General features: G+C 39.1%; 2 long non-coding RNA genes across 2 annotated transcripts in view; both read left to right on the forward strand.

The window, feature by feature from the left end:
• LOC129059144 (uncharacterized) overlaps positions 1-2648 on the forward strand; it is a 56045-nt gene extending 53397 nt beyond the window's left edge. Inside the window, exon 4 of the long non-coding RNA XR_010139814.1 lies at positions 2475-2648. This is a non-coding gene — a long non-coding RNA (uncharacterized LOC129059144). The remainder of the gene's footprint in view (positions 1-2474) is intronic.
• A 1075-nt stretch (positions 2649-3723) lies between these two features.
• On the forward strand, positions 3724-20026 carry LOC129059145 (uncharacterized). The gene is made up of 4 exons (XR_008524877.2): positions 3724-4089; positions 4251-4344; positions 17059-17195; positions 19735-20026. It is a non-coding gene; the product is annotated as an uncharacterized LOC129059145 (long non-coding RNA).
• Positions 20027-21890: the final 1864 nt, after the last annotated feature.

Below are 21890 nucleotides of genomic sequence, written 5' to 3' on the forward strand. Positions count from 1 at the left end.
AAGGAAATGATTAGAAACATTTGCCAATGCTATTCATTTTATAAGGTTTTTCTTTCCAAATTACAAAAATAGTGTTTCAATTCAGTGAACGGCTTCACCATAACAAAATCTTAAATGATCATTATAGTAAGTGGAAATGCTGATGAAGTTACTATGAAATAGTTTAAAAACTGTGAAGTAAATATGTAATGCCCATATATAAAGCATTTGTCTCTTTCCTTTAATTTCATATGCCTGGCAGTTTACAAAATGTCCCATAATAATCTAAGGCACATTTATGGTTGTGAATTAACCTTATTAAAAACATATCTTAGTTGGTTTTTGCAGAAGCTTCCATATGAAAAATACAAAGGACAATTCTCTTGGAAAGCATCCTTAAAGAAAATTATTGGGCTTAGACAAAACATTTTGATTTGCTAGGAAATGAAAATATTGACTTTTCAGATTTCTTGATGATGGAATATTCTAGAGGTACAAAATGCATCCAAAGTCAAACTCTAAGACAAATCTTTTAAACAAGATTTCATTTCAGTATTGTAGTTTATGATTTTACATTTCATTTCAGTTTGAAGCTTTTCATTCTTACAATTGCTTAACCACATTTTCATATTAGGCAACTCTAGGCAGTTTTATATATACATATATATATATATATATATATATATATATATATATATATAACTATAATAGTTGGCCAAGGATTCCAAATGATTGCATTATGAGTTTTTAAAAGCTTATTTAAAAAAACAGATATAAATGCAATTCACTTGCACATTGCAGACAAACAAGAAACCTAATGGAGACAGACACATTTTAATGCACAGGTTGCTTATATGAGGCTTTATGTGTCCAATATATCTTTTTCTGAGTACTTAACTACTAAGCTGATGGATACCAGAAAAAAAGTCACAGATATAACAGAACAAATGAGTTCACAGATATCTATACCAGAATTGTTAACTTAGCGAATCTGTTTCCTTGAAAACAGGATATAGTGAATCTGCATATATTTAATGGAAAGTGGTTGTATTTACTGGAGAATTAGGAGAAATGACTTCTTAATGGAGCCAGAAGTTCTGATCTGCTATCCTTCAAAGAAAGACTGTTTCCCAGGCTGGCCAAAATTCCTATGGAGCAACCTATGCCTATTGATAAGTTATCGGATTCCTCTCCGGAATCAGCTGGTCAGGAAGGATACAGAGGGGAGGAAGGGGAAGGGAGAGGAGATTCCGATAGTGGCGCTGTCTGATTGCCGAGGTAGGAGTGGGTGGAGAGTTGAGAAAGGAATAGTAAGAGAGGTAAAAGGAAACAGAACAGGAAAGAAGAGAAAAATCAAAAAGAAACAAAGCAGAGACCAAGCAGAGTGATCATAGCCATATAGAAAGGGCATCCTTGTAAATGGAACAGCATTCCAGATCTCCAGGCTCATTAGAATGGGGGATTGCTCACCTGGATTGCATGAACTTCTCAAGTCTCTGAACCCACTGAAATTGTATACATATTTTGTGAGTATGTATATGTGCATTTTTTTTCTGCCTGGGGAAAGTGTCCTTTTCTTTGATCTGATTCACCAAGGGGTCCAAGACTCAATAAAATTTAAGAACTACTAATTTAGTGGGATTATACACAAATTTTAAAGACAAGTGTCTTTAAAGGAGTCATCGAATGCTTAAGATTGACTGTACATAATCCAAGAATATTACCATCTAGTATTAAGTTGTATATTCTGGGAAGAGTATCCATTCTTTCAGACATGTAGAATGATAGCTATTCATTGAAATGCTATTAAAATAATTTTTTTTGAGACAAGGTCTCACTCTGTCGCCCAGGCTGGAATGCAGTGGTGTGATCAGGCTTAATGTAGCCTCTACCTCCTGAGCTCAAATGATCCTCCCACCTCAGCCTCCTGAGTAGCTGGGACTATAGGCACATGCCACTATGCCTGGCTAATTTTTTTTGTAATTTTGTAGACACAGGGTTTTGCCGTGTTGCCTAGGCTAGTCTTGAACTTCTGGGTTCAAGGGATCCACTAACCCAAGTGCTGGGATTACAGGAGTGAACCACTGCCCTGGCCTTCAGCCAAATACTATTGATTGACCATTTGCACTAAGTTAAGTCAGCATTTTTCTCATTGAGCGCCCTGGGAGTGTGGAGAAACAGTGTGGTATGGGGGAAAGGGCATTAATTTGGAGCCAGATATTTCTGGGACTCAGGTACTATATGGAATTCAAACTAGTGGAATGAAACTAGGAGGGTGATATGGCCTCCTTAACTCTGTATCCTTTTCTGTAAATGAAGAGGATGATCATTTCTTCATAGGGCTGTTGTAGAAATGAAAAGAAATGCAATACTAGCCTACATTTATTGGATACTTACCATCTCTCATTCACTATGATATGTTTTCTATGCTTTATGCAATTTAATCTTCTCAACAATTTTATGAGATTGATGTTATATTTATTTCTATTTTACAGATGGGGAAATTGAGGCACAGAAGCCAAGACATGCGCTAAAGGTCATGCGGGCTATGAATGGAGCTGGAATGTGAATGCAGGCCATGTGACTCCAGAGCCCATGTTCTTGAACCCTTAGAAAGACAGCAGCAACACACCTGGTGCAGCAGCTGCTTAGTTGGAGTGGCTGACAAGGTTGGCAGAGGATCCCGTTCCTCCCGTGGAGTGGCTGCCATGACACTGCGTGCACTGAAGCTGCTCCTATTTCTGAAATATGTGTTGTTATTTTTTTCCCTCCATGTTGAACATTATACTCTTCTGTTCTTTCGTATTCTCTTCTTCCCTTCCAGATGACTTCTAGGGTTTTTATGATTCTGTAATTCTAAAGGAGAAAGGATAATAAGAATTGTAAGGCCAGGCGCGGTGGCTCACGCCTGTAATCCCAGCACTTTGGGAGGCCGAGGCGGGCGGATCACTAGGTCAGGAGATCGAGACCATCCTGGCTAACATGGTGAAACCCTGTCTCTACTAAAAATACAAAAAAATTAGCTGGGTGCGGTGGCGGGCGCCTGTAGTCCCAGCTACTCGGGAGGCTGAGGCAGGAGAATGGCGTGAAGCCGGGAAGCGGAGCTTGCAGTGAGCCGAGATGGCGCCACTGCACTCCCGCCTGGGCGAAGAGAGAGACTCCGTCTTAAAAAAATAATAATAATAAAAAAATTACAAAAAATTAGCCGGGCGTGGTGGCGGGCGCCTATAGTCCCAGCTACTCGGGAGGCTGAGGCAGGAGAATGACGTGAACCCGGGAGGCGGAGCTTGCAGGGAGCCAAAATCGCACCACTACACTCCAGCCTGGGCGACAGAGCGAGACTCCGTCTCCAAAAAAAAAAAAAAAAAAAGAATTGTGATGTGAGTGTCCAAAAAAACCCTAATTTCCAATCACCTACACGCTTCCTTCCTTCCTCTCTCTTTCCCTTTCCTTTTCCTTTTCCCTTTCCCTTTCCCTTCCATTCCCTTCCCCGCTTTTTATTTCTGGATACCTGGTGTTCTATCAGAATGAGATCTACACAAGAATTATCCTAGCAACACAGGATCCCACCTACTCAGCACACCTTTAAAAAAACTCCTAGAATTGGCTGGGCGCGGTTGCTCACACCTGTAATCCCAGCACTTTGGGAGGCCGAGGCGGGCAGATCACGAAGTCAGGAGATCGAGACCATCCTGGCCAACATGGTGAAACCCCGTCTCTGCTAAAATACAAAAAATTAGCAGGGCGTGGTAGTACGCGCCTATAGTCCCAGCTACTCCGGAGGCTGAGGCAGGGGAATTGCTTGAGCCTGGGAGGCGGAGGTTGCAGTGAGCCGAGATTGCGCCCCTGGACTCCAGCCTGGAAACAGAGTGAGACAGCGTCACAAACAAACAAACAAACACCCTAGAACTGTACAATTTTTTTAAAGTCAGCCAACTTTCTGTGGGCAATTACATAATGTGAGCAGGCATTATATGACTTTGTGCTTTACATTCAAAGAAAGTTCAAAGCTTTTCTTCTTTTGGAGTGTTTTCCTTTTCCCCCAAGGGATCTGGGTAATATTGATGTGTTTAGTGTATTCAAATCCTAGAAAAGCACATATATAAAAATGTAAGTTTCTTTTAATTAAACCTCCTTTCTTTTTTTGTTTTTTCTTAGTACTGTTCATCAACAAAATGGCCAGGTCTGGACTTAAGGGAATCTTATTTAAAGTTTTGGGAGATTTGAAAAGATATGTCCCTGTTGAAATAGAGTCTTGTTTTTTCTTCTAGGAGAGAATGATTTCCAGGAAGAGCGGGACACATATGGAAGGCCTTAGCTTATCTTTAGCGCCTCATACACCCGTTCTGGACTTCAGAAAGGCCAGTGAGTGGGATTAGGCCTCAGAGATAGGATGTCAGTCCCAGTGAGGGATGGCCTAGAGCATTCTTTAATTCTTTCCTTTGGGTCGCACATAAGAAACAATTTTCCAGCACTGATGAGTGTTATTAACAATGAGATGGGATACAATTTTGTTTTCCCTATGGCTGTGCTTCAAAAATAGAAAAGCTGTCTTTTCTCTGAAATGATTGAATGAAGCTCTGGGGAGGAAAATGTGGATTGGCCGATCTCTTAAAGGAAGCTTCTCCTTCTAGGCACTATTCTAAGGCTTAATACTTTAACTCCCTATATTAACCTAGTTCAACTAAACAGTGATCTGAGTAATTTTATTTTTATTAAAGCTCAGATCAAAATGCCATTAACATTGATTGAGAAAATCAAAGGAATCTTTGATGTGAGTGGTTAAATTGCTGAATTATTTCAGTCGCATACCCTCACAGCATGAGTACCTGATCTGATAGACTTCTTTGGAATTCCTTTTTTGTTTGAGACAGAGTCTTGCTCAGTCGCCCAGGCTGGAGTGCAGCGGTGTGATCTCAACCATTGCAACCTCCACCTCCCAGGTTCAAGCGATTCTCATGCCTCAGCCTCCTGAGTAGCTGGGATTACAGACGTGCACCACCATGCCCGGCTAATTATTTTGTATCTTTAGTAGAGATGAAGTTTTGCCATGTGGGCCAGGCTGTTCTCAAACTCCTGGCCTCAAGTGATCTGCCCGCCTTGGCCTCCCAAGCTGCTGGGATTACAGGTGTGAGCCACCGTGCCTGGCTGGGATTCCATAATAAATCCGTCTATGTCTATTTCTTTTTTCAAATATAATTTTCTTCATTTCCAAACATCATCTTTAAGACTCCAAGGATTTTTCCAGGCACAGTGGCTCATGCCTGTAATCCTACTGCTTGGAGAGGCCAAGGTGGAAGTTCATTTGAGGCCAGGAGTTCAAGACCAGGTGGGCAACATAGTGAAACCTCGTCTCTATAACATAAAAAAATAAAAATAAAACCCTAAGGAAATAATGGTGCCCACTCCTTTCAAAGCTTTTGACCTTCAAGTCAGAAAATAAATTATTTTTAGGAAAGGCATCTCAACCTTATTTACAAATGAACTCTCTATTTGTCAAGAGCAACCTCAATAAGGGTAATAGGACTTCCCGGTTTGAAATGCAGCATGAACAGTTCTCAGAGGCTCCTGAAAGACTAAGAATGAGGTTTCTTGATCCGCCTTCCTTTGGCATCTTCTCTCACTCTCCTCCCTCCTTCTCAGAAGCTGTATGCAGCAATGGGCTATGCAATTGGGTTTCACTGGTGCCTGGTGGAACTTTTAATTCCTCCCTGTCAGCACATCCCTAGTCCACTTTCATAGTTTGGATAAGGACTGGATAAGCAGCTGAACTTCTGGGGACTTTTCCAAATGAAATTCAACCTTTAGACCTTTGGAGGTTTACCCAGTCTTCCTCACTACCCGAAGATGAGTTTGGAACAAATTTTCTCTTAATGGATTCTATTTGTGGGTAGGAGAGGTAATGATTGCCTTGCTCAGAGTCATGAGCATAACTTCAAATAAGGAAAAAGAGCCAAGCAGGAATGTGAGAATAGATGCGATCCTGAGGAAGGTGTGTCTGAGGAGGTGCTGGGAGGTTCTGATCGGCTGTTGAAGGCAGATACCGTATCTCACATGACAGAAGTCACCTCCTGACATCAGAGTTGTGTTTGAGTGGTAATTTAAAAAATAATATAGCTGACAAGGAAATATGGAAGGCATTATGTTGCAATACAGTGAAATGAATATACAACATTCAAGATCAATTACCGGGCACTGATTAGCTGGGAGAAAGGCAATAAAACTTTAAAAATAGAATTTGTAGAAATAGCACCCTGTCAAGGTGGGACTGACTATGCCTCCTGCTGGTTTCTTGCGAGGAATTCTTTTTTTTGGGAAAATCCTGTTGAATTGTGTGACTTGTGAATCTGGCTCTAGAACTGTTAATGTTATAAGAATTGAAAGAGGACTATTTAAAAATACCAAGACATCTTTTAAAATTCCCATTTTTAGCACAGCTACTTGTCATTAAAATAAATCATTCCATTTCTGTATGTCCAGGTTACTGCTTTCACAGCAGGGCCAGGGCTATGGTGAAGTGTAGGAGGTGCCCAGGCCCCTTCACTGTAGTCATGGCTCTGTTTCATGCCACATGTGTTATTTAATAAGTGGTTAAGCCCCACATAGTCATGCAAACATGGTACATCTCTATGTATTGGTTTTGGTAATGTTGTAAATAATTGGGAGAACACATTAAAATTTGGTAATAATGCTCCTTTGGACTCAGTCTATTTTTTTTTTTTTTAAGACAGAATTTTGCTCTTGTTGCCCAGGCTGGAGTGCAATGGCATGATCTTGGCTCATCACAACCTCTGCCTCCTGGGTTTAAGCAATTCTCCTGCCTCAGCCTTCCTGAGTAGCTAGGATTACAGGCACGTGCCACTATGCCCGGCTAATTTTGTATTTTTAGTAGAAAAGGGGTTTCTTCATGTTGGTCAGGCTGGTCTCGAACTCCCAACCTCAGGTGATTCCAGTTCTAATTCCCCAACAGAGTTGTCTTGGTTGCAGTGAGATATATATATATATATATTTTTTTTTTCTTTTTTTCTTTTTTTTTTTGAGACGAAGTCTGCTCTGTCGCCCAGGCTGGAGAGCAGTGGTGCGATCTTGGCTTGCAGTGAGACATTTTTATCCATCCTGATCATAGCACTTGCCTCCAGGCTCACGAAGCCCAGCATGTTACTGCTGTTCTGAACGTCTTTGCTTTTTGAGGGACCTGTTTAATGAATTGGGAGTATCTGTGCACATTGCATTCACTTAAAAAGGGAAAAATACCTTTTAACAGTTATAGCTACAGAAATTCAATTTAGTTTATTTAGGAGGAAATGAGAGACTTGAATTGTAGGTGTGAAATCTTAGAATCTTTCAGAATGATTTGGTTTGGGGGATGGTTGGAACTGCATGGAATTACTTCAGCCAAAATAATTTTTGTGAGCACATTCCCAAGCTCACGATCATGTTTTGATAAGAAAAATCCCTTTCTCCACAAGTTCTCAGGTCCCACTCATTGGCCCCTGCCCTCAATTCTGGAACCTATGTTAGGCTGTTATGTGGCTCAGTTATTGGTGATATGTTTTCAATTTGAGTCAACTTGATGAGAGAAAAATTACTAAAAAGTGGGAATGAGCTGTGAGGTGAACAGGGTTTTCCTATCAAAGTGGAGGTATTTTTAAAAGCATTTATTATTTCAAACTCAAACATTTATAGAAAGCCATGAGTGTGAAGTGTATGATTACCAGTTGTGGCTTGCTGCATTGAAAAATTCAAGTTCATAGGAAATATTTACTGAGGCCCTGGTTTGCAAGCAGTTTGTTCAAGAGAACAATTTGGTCCAGAAGGCATGTCAGCTAAAAAAGAGTTTACTAATATAGTAGTAACAGGCAATTAGAATTCATAAGCATCGCCATGGCTCAGATATGATTTAAGGTCTTAGATGGAAAGAGTTCTGTTATTAAGATAACAGAATTTAAATGCTGTATCTGTCTAGGTCTTATGCATGTCAGAAGTGAGAAAACTACTCCTTCATCTTCCATTTTTATGAGCTCTGATGCAACACAGTTGTTTTTTTTTTCTGTGTTGAAAATGATGAATATAGTTCTTGGCACATTTGTTCCATAGTAAAGAAGAATTTAACTTACAAGTGAAAAACCTCTGCCTTTGGCCATGGATTAAAAAGATGTTATATGATGAAGTTTACTTCCTAAGGCAAGGTTAGTTGTGTGTGGCACTTTCTGAAAATTTGTTTGGGACATATACAATTCTTTTGTATAAATTCTGGAGGTCTGAGGAAAATGTACTTAATCACATTAGATGAGAACATTTCTTTTTGTGTGAACTGAGTTCTTATCAAGGCTCTGATGTTTTTTCTCACGTATTTGCCCTGGGGTTCATCTCAATACAATGCATTTGTGTACTATTGAATAAAAAGCAGGCTGCAACAGTATTTATGACATATGATCCTATATACACGTAAAGTCTTGTGTGTGTGTGTGTGTGTGTGTGTGCACATGTGTATAAAAAACTATGTCGTTAAAGTTGTTAATAGTTAACTCTGGGTGGTGGGTTTTAAGTGATTATTATTTTCTTTGTATAAGAAAAATAGTGCACAATTTTCTTTTGTTGTTATGAAAGGTGTCATACATTTGAAAGAGGATGTATGTACAGTTTAAATAATAATAACATAGTGAATACCCACTGCTTAGCTGAAAAAAATAATGTGTTACTCTGTTGTAGAAGGCAAGCCTTCCTTCTGCCCCTGCCTCTGTCATGGAGGTAGCTACTTGCTTGAATTTTGTGCTAATCATGTCTTTGCTTTCTTATATAGTTTAGCCAGCTGAGAATGTATCCATAAAACATACACAGTTTTATTTTGATTGTTTTTGAACTTTAAATAAATGGAATCATACTGGATATATTATTCTGTGACTTTTCCTTTTTTTTGATTCTTATTTTTTGGTCATTCATCCATGTCAATGTGTGTATCTGATTTTTTTTCTTTGAATGTGAAAAATATTTCAGTCACACAGATCAGTCAAGTTACAGTCATTTTGAAAAAGGAAAACCTCTTATGTACATTTAAAAATATGTGCTGAAACAGTGCTGAAATAACCAGGCTTTTGTGAATGAAAATTTTTTTAATCCATTCATATATGTCCACATGTTGATGGTATAACAGCTGCCTTCAGAATATTATTTTTAGGGATCACTGGCTGCACCCATAACACAGAAATGCCTCCTTTTTCTGCCCCTGCCATTAAACCACTGTGTCTGAAATTCAACCATTAGCTATTTTTCCCTGAGGATTTAAGGAACTATCTTCCAAAAGAGAAATTGTGTCATGCGGCGATTCAACATGAGCTAGTTTAGCCAGTGATCAGCTTTATTACCTTGACAGAGAAAGAGCAGGTCTTAAGGAGCAGAGGAGGGGGGCAGCTTTAGACCTTGAAATGTTTAGAGGATGAGCTTCAGTGTGGCACTGAAATGAGGACTCAGAATAAACAAGATATGGAATCAGTCTTAAGGTTCATCCGCATACACAGTGGAATACTATTCAGCCATACCATGTTGCTGTCATTTGCAGCAACATGGATGAATGTGGAGGCCCTTAAGTTAGGTGAAATAAGCCAGGCACAGAAAGACAAATACTGCATGATCCCACTGATATGTGAAATCCAAAAAGTTGAACCCATAGAGGCAGAGAGTTGAAATGGTGGTTGCCAAGGGCCTGTGAGTGTGGGGAGAAACAGTGTTGTTGATCAAAAGAGACAATATTTCAGTTAGTCAGAAAGCATAAATTCAAGAGATCTATTTACCAGGTGGTGACCATAGGTAATAATAAAGTATTGTGTATTTGAAAATTGCTAAGAGTTTTTAAGTGTTTTCACCGTAGATAAATATGTGAAATAACATGTATATTAATTAGCTTGATGATAGAGCCATTTCACAACATATACATATTTCAAAACATGGAATTGAACACCATAAATATATAGAACTTTTGTGTATTCAAAAGAGTTTGGGAATCTTAAAGGAAACCAAAGATGCAGTGAAGAGGCAACATCCAGGTGTATGCGATGCAGAGAAAGGAGTTGGGAATGCAACACTTTAGCCACTTTATGACCGTGCCCATACGCAGTGACAAGCACTTCTTGAGTACCTAGTGTATCAGGTCTTGTGCTAGGCATTCACAATTGAAAATAGAAGAAGTAAGGCAGTCCCCTCTTTTAAAGAGCTCTTAGCCTAGCAGAGGAATAAGATACACCAGCAATCTTTGCTCCAGGTCCCAGATAATTACTGAATGGGCACAAAAGAAGAATGGACTGGTAGTAGGGGAGCCTTCAAAAAGGAGTGACGCTTGAAGGATGCGTCTGGTGGGCATAGAAGGGGAGGTCATTCCCATCAGAGAGAAGGCCATTTACAGAGGTACAGGGGTATGAGATTACCGAGTCCAGTGACTTGCTGACACATGTGACTGGAGTGGCGGGGCCATGCTGCACCACCAAAGTGATGGCTCTGCAACCTGACCTTGTCACCCGCCCATTTGAAATCATGCCATACCTCTCCTGCACAGCACATATTATTATACTTGGCCTCAGTCCCACCTCTCCTACTGTGCTTCTTAAATTAGTTTCCTTAAATGGTTCTCTGCATCACAACTTTCTTATTTATAAAAATAGAGAATGACATCAGAGCGCCCAAACTCAGCTTTCTGCTTTTTCCACAGAGATCCTGGCAAATGGGTGTTTCTTCTCAGAAACTGATTTTTCTCCATGACTGCAGTTGAATTACAGAGTTGTAGAGACATCCAGGTTCTTGTTAGTGTGGACGAACTATCCATGAAGATCTTAAATGCAGGAGTCTATGAGAACACCAATTAATCAATTGTTAAATATTTGAGTATCTGTTGTGAGCAAGGCACTGTATAACCATTATGTCATGTATTAATCTATTGGAAAATAATTTGACCTTGCTTGTATAGTATTTTGTTTATTTTTACCTTAAATTTTATAACTCTAAGTGTTTACATACCAACTATTTGAAGGCTGTATACGAGGTATAGTTTTATTGTACTTTGCTTCTTCTGTTTCAATAAAGTACAAGTACAGTAAAATAATCATATCTGGCCAGGCATGGTGGCTCATGCTTGTAATCTCAGCACTTTGGGAGGCCGAGGTGGGTGGATCACCTGAGGTCAGGAGTTCCAGACCAGCCTGGCCAACATGGTGAAACCCCGTCTCTACTAAAAATACAAAAAATTAGCTGGGCATGGTGGTGCGCCCCTGTAATCTCAGCTACTCAGGAGTCTGAGGTGGGAGACTTGCATGAACCCATGAGGCGGAGGCTGCAGTGAGCTGAGACCCTGCCACTGCACTCCAGCCTGGGCCACAGAACAAGACCCCATCTCAAAAAAAAAAAAATCACATCTTACCAATATAAGCTAACATATCATCATTTTAAAGAATATTAGAATCATAAATAGAAAGCTTGAAAATGTTACGAATCAAATACGCCCATTATCTAGAAATAAATAGAACTTGCTGTGTAATTCAATTAAATTTGATAGAGCAAATAATTACTGGCACCTGTAGTAGGCACTGTGGAGTACGCCAAGCTTTCCATGAGACGCTCCCTCTGCCCTCTGTACTTGTTAGTGTATTGCGAACCTATGTTCTCTGTACTGAAGAAACGGAGAATGGAGAATTTCCCATCCTTCTCTCTAGTCTCAATTTCCAAAGGCAACCTTCCTATAATTTCACTCTCTTGCATAGGAAATTCATACAAAGTCCATCAGCCCTGTAATTAGTCTAGAGCAAGCGGTGAAAAAGTAGGGATGAGAACAGGCAGATTTAGCAACTCATGTTGAAGTATTCACCTACTCCAGAAACTGGTAGTGACTATAATGGATCTTTTCCTCTGCTACTCTTTTACTTTCATGCCCAGACTTAACGTTATCAGTCTAGAATTTCTGATACTCCAGAGCAAACCCGTACGAGATACTGCATGTGGCTCTCTGACCTCATTCTCCTTGCCCAATCTTTCTGAGATCCCACCCCAAAGAAAGGCTGCTGAATTGCAGCAAGATTATACTCAAAACCATGTCCCGTTTCTTTCCAGGTCTTTTGTAGGATGTATTCATTCTGGGGAATAAATAGAAATAGGAAAATCTCCACTACTACCACCTTAGTCCAAGCCATTACACCTTTACATGTCTCACCTGGTTATTGCCACACACACACACACACACACACACACACACGTTTGGAGACAGAGTCTTGCTGTGTTGCCTAGGCTGGAGTGCATTGGTGCAATCACAGCTTACTGTAACCTTGAACTCCCATGCTTGAATGATCCTTCTGCCTCAGCCTCCAAGTAGGTAGAACTACAGGTACGCTTCACCATGCCTGGCTAATCTTTTTTAGCTTTTTTGATAGAGATGGGGTCTTGCTATGTTGCCCAGGCTAGTCTTGAACTCCTGGCCTCAAATAATCCTTCCACCTCAGCCTTCCAAAATGCTAGGATTACAGATGTGAGCCACTGCATCAGGCATGGCTACTGCAATATTCTTCTAACTAGTCAACCTGTTTCTGTTCTAGACTTTCCAACACATCAGGCATGCTGTCACCTCAGGCCATTTGTACTTGCTCTTCCCTCTGTCTGGATCACTTTTCACTCTATTTTGGGCTCTATTCTGCTCTGTACTGAAATGTCAACATCCTCAGTGAGGATTTATCTGGGCTACTTTATATGAAATTGTAACTGCCAGGCCTTATGTTTCCTAATCCCATTCCGAATTTTATTTTTCACTAAGTTATTTATTGTCATCGAATGTATTGCATATTTAACATTTTTACTGTCTATTCTCTGTCTCTCACTATATGATGTAAGGTTTGTGAAATATTTTTGTCTGTTTTCTCACCATTGTGTTCCCAGTGCCTGAATGGTACTGCCACATAGTGTCACAAGGTATAGTTTTTATTGTACTTTGCTTCTTCTGCTTCAATAAAGTACAAATACAGTGCAAGAATTCTATCTTACCATTACAAGCTAATGTATCATCATCATGTATTTGATGACAAATATATGACAAACTATATATATATAAAAATTCATATATTTACTCCTTCAACAAACATACATATACATATATTTGTCGGAAGAATAAATAAACAAATAAATGTATAAAAGAAGGGACTTACTCCTACCTTATATATATTTTTTAGAATACTCTAGTTCCAGCCCAAAACTTGGTTAGAACAACACTTAGTTTTCACTTGAGCAAAGAGAACCAATTCCACATTTGCACCTGGTGTTTTCTTTGTTACAGATCAGAATATTCAGTGTTTGAATTTTGTCTTTTCTAGCTTAAGAGAAGAACGTTGAGGGCAAGTTTAGTAATTTCTGACTTTTCTCACATTTTCAAAAGAGGCACTTGCATTAGAAAGTAAAAAATCTTTAAGCTTTCCAGAAATAATCCCTTTGAGGGAACATCTCAGAAAAAGCGTTTAAACGTATCTTTGTGTAATGTGCATATACGAAGAAAAAATACCTCTTTAAGTAGATTAGGGCTGCTTTTAATAATTGAGGTGTGTGATCACATTTCAAACTCAATTCTTCATCTTGATCTTCAGATATTTAAAAGAATATTTGGATCAGATGGTCAACAACTGCACATATTTCTTTTTTCTTCTTTGACTTAAGTGAAGGGAGTAACAAGAGAGTTTTCTCTGCAGGAGAAAGAGTTGGGGGTGGGGTGGGGAGTCAACAAATACGTCCCACCACCTGTTTCTATAAAGTTTTATTGGAACATATCCATGCCCATTTCGCAACTTGTTGACTGTGCATACAGTCTATGCTCACTTTCATGCTAAGACAGCTGAATTGAGTAGTTGCAACAGAGAGCATATGACTTTCAAAGCCTAACATAATTGCTGCCTGGTCCTGTATAAAAATAATTGTGGATCCCTGACATTTGACTATAACCAATACTAGTTGGGAAGGCCAGTGGAAAGTCATGTGGCCACATGGAGGAGGCTAAAATAAAAGTGTTTGATAATCCAGAGGATGGCTACTTAGTTATTAATTAATTTGTAGTTACATATTTTCTCGATTTGTACAATTGCTCAGATCTGTTACGTTATTTGTAAATAAAACTATCCTCTGACATATTATAATTCAGAACTGTTTCATTTTAGTTTGGGATTGATTTTCAAGTAACAGTGACTTCTGCCACTAATTTGAAATTATTTTACAGCTTTTTAGATCAAGTCCTATTCCATAAGCAGTACTGCATTTTATAACACAAATTACACACTAATTTACCTGTTTTAAATGTGTATCTTTTAATATTTGATTAAAATTTGTTGCAAAGGAGCCCTGTTAGAGTGATTAGTTTGGATAAAATCATATATCTTTAAATACATAAAACTATATTTATTTATTTATTTATTTATTTTTAATTTTAATTTTAATTTTTTTATTTTTGAGATGGAGTCTCGCTCTGTTGCCCAGGCTGGAGTACAGTGGCGTGATCTTGGCTCACTGCAAGCTCCACCTCACGGGTTCACGCCATTCTCCTGCCTCATCCTCCTGTAGCTGGGACTACAGGCACCTGCCACCATGCCCAGCTAATTTTTTGTATTTTTAGTAGAGACGGGGTTTCACCATGTTAGCCAGGATGGTCTCGATCTCCTGACCTTGTGATCTGCCCGCCTCGGCCTCCCAAAGTGCTGGGATTACAGGCGTGAGCCACCGCGCCTGGCCAAAAATATATATTTAAAAATATAAAAATGTATAAAACTATGTCACAATGAGAAAGTTAGGTAGCAATAATGCTACAGTTTGGCGGTCCCCAACGTTTCTGGCACCATGGATGGTGGGGGGCAATGATTTCGGGATGAAACTGCTCCATCTAATAAGAGTAAGCAACCTGATCCTTTGCATGCACAGTTCACAATAGGGTTCGTGCTCCTATAAAAATCTAAAGCCACTGCTGATCTGACAGGAGGTGGAGCTCAGGTAGTGATGTTCCCTTGACCAGCACTTACCTCCTGCTGTGCAGCCCAGTTCCTAACAGGCCATGGACCAGTACCAGACGGAGGCCTGGGGTTTGAGGACCTCTGCTATAGTTAATTTGGTCACTGCATCAGCTTCTATAGAAACAACTTGCTTCTTAGATTTTCTTAAAATACAGACAGCATCTATAGATTTAATGTTATGTCATATTTTTGGAACATCAAGATAAACTATATTGAAATGCCTATTGAGATGTATGATAAGTAATCAAAATTAAGTACTATTTAACCTCCGAGAAGCTTTCAGAATGTGTTATCTGAATTTGATCATCTCTAGCAAGGTTATACTGAGAATATTTGTCATTTCAGCATAACACAAAGTGTCAAATGAAGGCTTTGGATATATTTATTGGAAAATACAGGGATACGTGACATTTTTAATATTAAATGCAACTCTACTGATCTGAAAAAGTTAGATGTCTCTGTAAACATACTACAAACAGATCTACTTCAGCACTTTGGAAAACAGAGTAGACTTCTGGCCACAGAACAGGCTTAAATGGAAACCATGAAGTCACTAATAGAGAATGCATCTGGTCCTGCATTGTTGCAGTAAAATCTATCATTAAATCAAAATGTAAAAATTGAATTTACAAAATCATATATGTGCCAGCTATTGTTCTGTGTGTTATCCTGGTGTTATCTCATTTGTTCTTCATAGCAACCTTTCTATCCTGATGAGAAAACGGGCTTAGAGAAGCCAAATTTCTGAAGAACACAGAGAAAGGAAGTGATAGAGCCAGGTTTTGATTCATTAGACAATTCGTTTGCTCCTAAAGTCCAGCTCTTAACCTCTGCAGCGTACTGCTACTCTAGCTAGTAGTAATCTTAGCTTATGGAAAATGGGGGGGGGGATACTTAAATGAATCCTTTCTTTTCACCTGTTTTCATGTCTTGCACAATCTTAAAACAGTGCTAAAAACAATGTTGTCTCCTATTCTCATTATGTCCTGCACTCTTCAACCCTGCCTCTCTTACTTTTGCATCCCTAATGTACTTAGTTGCATTTTACAGAAGATCCCTACAAGCAAAAGTAAAAACTATTTTTTTCAAGGCATTACAGTAATCCTTTTCTTATTTATCCTTTTCCTTGATTTCTTAAATATAATATAAATCTTACCTATTATTCACGATTCGAAATGTGTTTTCTTTTTAAAGAAAAGCAAAACAGGCTGGGCGCGGCAGCGCACACCTGTAATCCCAGAACTTCGGGAGGCTGAGGCAGGCGGATCACCTGAGGTCAGGAGTTCGAGACCAGCCTGGCCAACATGGTGAAACCTTGTCTCTACTAAAAATACAAAAATTAGCTGGGCATGGTTGTGCACGCCTGTAATCCCAGCTATTTGGGAACTTGAGACAGGAGAATCACTTGAACCCTGGAGGCGGAGGTTGCAGTGAGCTGAGATGGTGATTGCATTGCCACTGCACTCCAGCCTGGGGGACAGAGCGAGACTCGATTTCAAATTAAAAAAAAAAAAAAAAAGAAAGAGAAAAACACAGAAATTCCAGTGTTGTTTCAGACAGCTGTATTATGTTGAGATGACTTAGATCTGGAAGGTGTTCATTCTACTGGAAATTTCTGGCAATAAATATTTTATCTTGATTTATGGTGCTGAAATAATTATTGTTATTTTACGGATTTCACGTACTTCAATTGGAAGAACAACGTTTGGAAAGCATCTTTAGATTGTCTGATTGTCCAGGCACCAGTCACAGCCCTGAATGATTTCAATTTAATTGAACTATGTGGTACTTGTGTCAACAATTTTAGATAATGCTTGTAAAGAGACTTGGGGGTGAAAAGTGCAATGTAGCAGAAACACACGTTGCTGATATAATGCCATCAGCCTAAATATGTCAAGGTGATATACAAGCACATTATTTGTACATTTTTATGTAGAGCCAATCAGTATAGTGTTTAGACACAATCTGGATAGCACCCTTCCCCTCCATGATCACGAGAATCCTTGTGACTCTTTGGAAAAAAACCTAAGTTGTCTTACTCTGACTTCCTTTCTCCATCTCTCAGCTCCTGGACTGTTTGCCGCATGAGCAGAAAGTCATTATGCAGCAGTAGAGGTTGAAGAGTGTAGCCGCATTGCCTGCTAAATGCACATCTGGCTGGAATTTTTAGTTCTGCCCTTAGAAAGGTATTGAGAAAAGGAGGTGAGATTTTGGGTAAACAGTTGATAGATTCATCAAAACTTAATTATGTAAATGATCAATGATCTATTATTGACTAATTAATAGTCTCTTCATTCCAGAAAAGATTCAAGGTGTTATGTATCCATATGTAAAATAAGTTAAAAGGTATGCATGAATAGAAAGTCAGGGCCAGCGGAAATGTAATGTGAAGGTCAAATCTAGGGAGAATTAGAACTATTCAGACCAATGGGAGTAAAGCTGAGTTCAATTGGCTCTGAACTTCCTGGTGACTGAGGTGGAAAGGGAAATATGATTGGTGAAGCCTAAATTTAATTCACTGAAAATAAACTACGCAAAGATTTCAGTGCATTATGTTGATCACTAAAACTCAAAATGGGTGTTACGGATTGAATGTTTGTGTTCTTCCAAATTCATATGTTGAAATCCTAACCCCTAACATGACAGTATTAGAAGGTGGAGACTTTGGCAGTAGTTAGGTCATGAGAATGGAGCCCTCAGGAATGGGATTAGTGCCCTTAATCAAAGGGACTCCAGAGAGCTCTCGCTCTATTCAGAAGCTGACTGTGCTGGCACCCTGATCTTCTAGTCTCCAGAACTGTGAGAAATACGTTTCTGTTATGTATTTATTTATTTATTTGAGACAGAGTCTCGCTCTGTCACTCAGGCTGGACTGCAGTGGCATGATCTCGGCTCACTGCAATCTCCTGGGTTCAAGTGAGTCTCATGCCTCAGCCTCCCAAGTGGCTGGGATTACAGGCATGTGCCACCACGCCCGGCTAATATTTGTATTTTTGTAGAGACAGTTTCACCACGTTGGCCAGGCTGGTCTGGAACTCCTGGTCTCAAGTGATCCACCCACCTTGGCCTCTCAAAGTGCTGGGATTACAGGCTTAAGCCACCGCGCCTGGCCTCCATTGTTTATAAACCACCCAGTTTCTGTCACTTTTTGTAGCAGCCTGAACCAGCTAGGACAATGGGTTAGGGCTTTTGTAAGTCCCACCTCGATGTGTCAGTAATTTTTAGGGAAGTGAGTGGATTTATTCTGTCCTGCCACAGGTAACATAACTAAATGTATTATTTCTCTACCTTAGAAGACACTGGAAAGAAAAAAAAATTTTTTTTACAATGTAGGTCATTTAAATATGGAGTATAATTAATTCACTTGGCAAATCTGGCTGGTCATATTCTTAGTTCAATTATAAGGACCAAATCCAGTGATGTTATTTAAAACTACCTGGAGATATAGTATCTTTCTTTGCATTTGCCCCAGTATATTCCTGTTTCTAGGCTTTTATTTAGTCTGTGACCTTTGTCTTAAATATGCCTGTTAGGAACTGTGAAGGGTCTGATACATTACCCTACTTGCTAGCTAACAAGTTAGCCTGCCATGGTTTCATGACCCAAAGCAATAGCAGTAGCTGGTGTATTAGCATTTATGTCACTACCCCAAGCTCCAGTTCCAACAGTGTGACCACCCAACAGGGTGATATAAAGTGGGCCAGGTGACACCTGTACACCCAGTGGGTTGCATTGCCAGAGAGGAACTCTGAGCTTACGGAAACTAAGTGTTTTATAATGGGCAGTTAGCATGTCTGCTCCATTGCCCCAGAGAGAGATATTCTTTCTACCTTCCGAGGTGGTTAGCTATACAAACATCCCTGAAAAGATAGTTTGGAACAGTGACAGTTCATGCCTCTGCTTGCAAGAAATTCAGAAATGCCCAGTTTGTTGCTCATCAGAAATAAAAAAGAAAGGAAAAAGAAAAAAAAAAGTAATGTAAAAATGTAAGAGACCTATGGAGAACTGTCTCCTAACAATACCCTCACTACCTTTTATCTACTGAAATGCTATTCATTCTGGAAAATCAACACTTTAAGACCCAACTCCTTTCAGCCTTCTTGGTGCCTATGTTTTAGAGAAATCTTCTCTCTTATTGACTTTTCATTGTATTATAGCCTATACCAATATTTTATATTAATCATCTAATTTACACCTCCCTGTGTCTTATGGTTTCACATATTATATTTTCGAGGAGGATCTAAGATCTTTGAGGGCAGAAACCACTTTTAGAGCTATTTTGCGTCCACTACAATACTCAGTACTGTAGATGGTATGTAGAGAATATATATGAGGATGTGAGAAAAGGCAACAATTGGAAAAGTTGTCCATGGCAACAAAATGAAAAATTTGTATTTTGTATCCATGGTAATACTCAATACTGTAGATGCTATACAGAGAATATATATGAGGGTATGAGAAAAGGCAACAATTGGAAAGGTTATCCATGGTAACAAAATGAAAACTGGCCATAGTTTCCTATTTGTCATGCTATAGCGACCAAAAAATGGAATTCCCAGACTAAGAATCTGTAACTATGACTTCATAGTTACAGCATGACAGGATTCCACAGCTAACTCCTGGCTTGACTTTACTGGAGTTTAATCTCAGTGTGTTGGTGACTTGGGTTGATTTATCTCTGATTAAATATAGGGGATGGAAGGGACTCTCATGAGGCAAGGCTGGCTCTTTTTTTATCCAGAAGCTTCTTGGACAAATGGGATCATGCAAATGTGTGGAAGAAAAGTCGCAACAAGGTGGAGGATGAAATTCTGGGACACTATCATCCATGTAGATATGAATTCATCCAGCAACAAATCCATATTTACAGGAGATGAACTATCTGCACTGTGCCCGCCATGCAAGTCTGACTCTGACATGAGAGAACGAGACCAGCATGTGGCTTTGAAGTATCTTGGCAATCCTCACAAATATTTTTTTTCCTTCTGTTTCTCTTAAAAAAGAAAGAAAGAATAAAATATGTTTGAAAATGGAAATGGAAGGCTCCTCTATAAAACATTAATTTATAGATAGATGTGTGTGTGGCATTATGGCCAAGAGGAAAGTATAGGCTTTGGACCTGTGTTAAAATCTGGACTGTACCACTTATCCAGTATGTGTGTCAGGTTAAATTGTGTGGGCTTGCTGAGTTATCAGTAAATGTGGAAAATGAAACCCACTTCTTGAGATATTTGAGAATTAAATGGGATAATGTATGTCACATACCCATTGCAGGGTCTGGCACCAAAATGATAACATCTATTATTATTAAGCAATTGACTCATAACGACGATTGATGGCTGGAAGACTGAAGAAGAATTGAAAAGATCTCTTAGAGGCATTCCAAGTAGGAAATAGATGTTGATGTAGGTTTTAACTATAAGCAAAGGTACCCACCAGGCTTCGGAAATGGAGGAAAAAAAGATGACTGCTTCCTAGATGGTTGTCCTAGTTAGTGATGGATTAAATCAAACCTTTTAGCCTTCAGAACCAAGGAGAAAAAAAAAAGAAACAACTTTGTAAACATCAATCTTTGTAAATTTTTCATGCTGAAAGTAGACAATTTACATAATCCCTTCTGATATAAGGCTTTGCCTGAGTTTCAGGTTGGCTTTTCATATTTTTTGCATGCTTTTTAGGTCTCCCCATTTTTAATATAAAATAAAATTATAATGTAGGGAGTGATGGTTTCTTTGTCAAACTGAAATAAGGTAATTGGTAGTTTTCCAAGATAGTCTAAAGGGGGCAAGTTATACTTATGTGATCTAAATCCATTGGTTAAATGCACAGGGATTAACATCTGTTAAAAGAGTTGTGCTTGGCATGCAGGTGTTTCAATATTTGCATTTAGTATGTGTTTCAGAAACAGCCTCTGAGAAAAACATTTATTTAACAATCTGGTGTTTTATTGTCTAAATCTGTCAGGACAGTCATTTTGTTACTCAGACTTTGTGACCCTCTTGCAAGCCGTAAACTATTTAACGAAGTGAGTATATTGAGAAAGATGACAGACTTTCAAACTTTGGGGAAAGAGTATTATATGAGAAGAATCAGCTTTTCCTCCTGAGACTGTGCCTAATATGTGAACAGCAAAAACAATTACATTGGTGATTTCAGGAAGTCCAATAAATTCCATAGCACAGTCTCACTTTTGAAATATTACATCACTCAGCAAAAGCTTATGTTCGTATATTAAGCTGAAATGGACTAATCATGAATTAATTACCATGAGTTCAGTTTTGTGAATGGAGTGCAGAGGTAGGGCTCTGGTTTCAGTCCACTCAGCGCTGCAGGGTTTAACTACGCCTGCAGTTTAAGTCTCACAGTGCCCATATGTGGAGGGCAAGTTGATCTCCTTATTTCAGCCGTCTTCGCGATCACCTCTCATTGTAGTGATTGACTTAACCATTCTGTAATCCACACTGTTAAAATAACTTGTGCTCTGGTCAGTTCGTTTTGTAGGTACAGTGGGGAAAATAAATGTAGTGCATCTCCAGAGATTTGTGGCTTGAAATTAGAAAGAAAATAGACGAATCAAGTGGTTTCACACATTGCCAGATTATACCTCAAGAAAATTAAAACTGGGTAAAAGCTGAATTATAAGTGAGCTCTGCTTTATAAATAAACCACACATGGCTATGATAGTGCATGATGGCTCACTTTAGCGTCATTACTTTTAAAATGTTTAAATGTACTCAGGGTGCACGAATTCCAGTCAGAAACACTGTCTTGTGTGTAAATAACAATTAACTTTTAATGTTAATGTCTGCTGTGTGGCTTGTTCTCACACAATTATGTTGTTTTTGACTTCTAGATAGTTCCCAAATCACGTTCAGGACACTTTGGGCATTCACCGAG

The sequence above is a fragment of the Pongo abelii genome, chromosome 3, assembly GCF_028885655.2.
Source record: "Pongo abelii isolate AG06213 chromosome 3, NHGRI_mPonAbe1-v2.0_pri, whole genome shotgun sequence".
NCBI lineage: Eukaryota > Metazoa > Chordata > Mammalia > Primates > Hominidae > Pongo > Pongo abelii.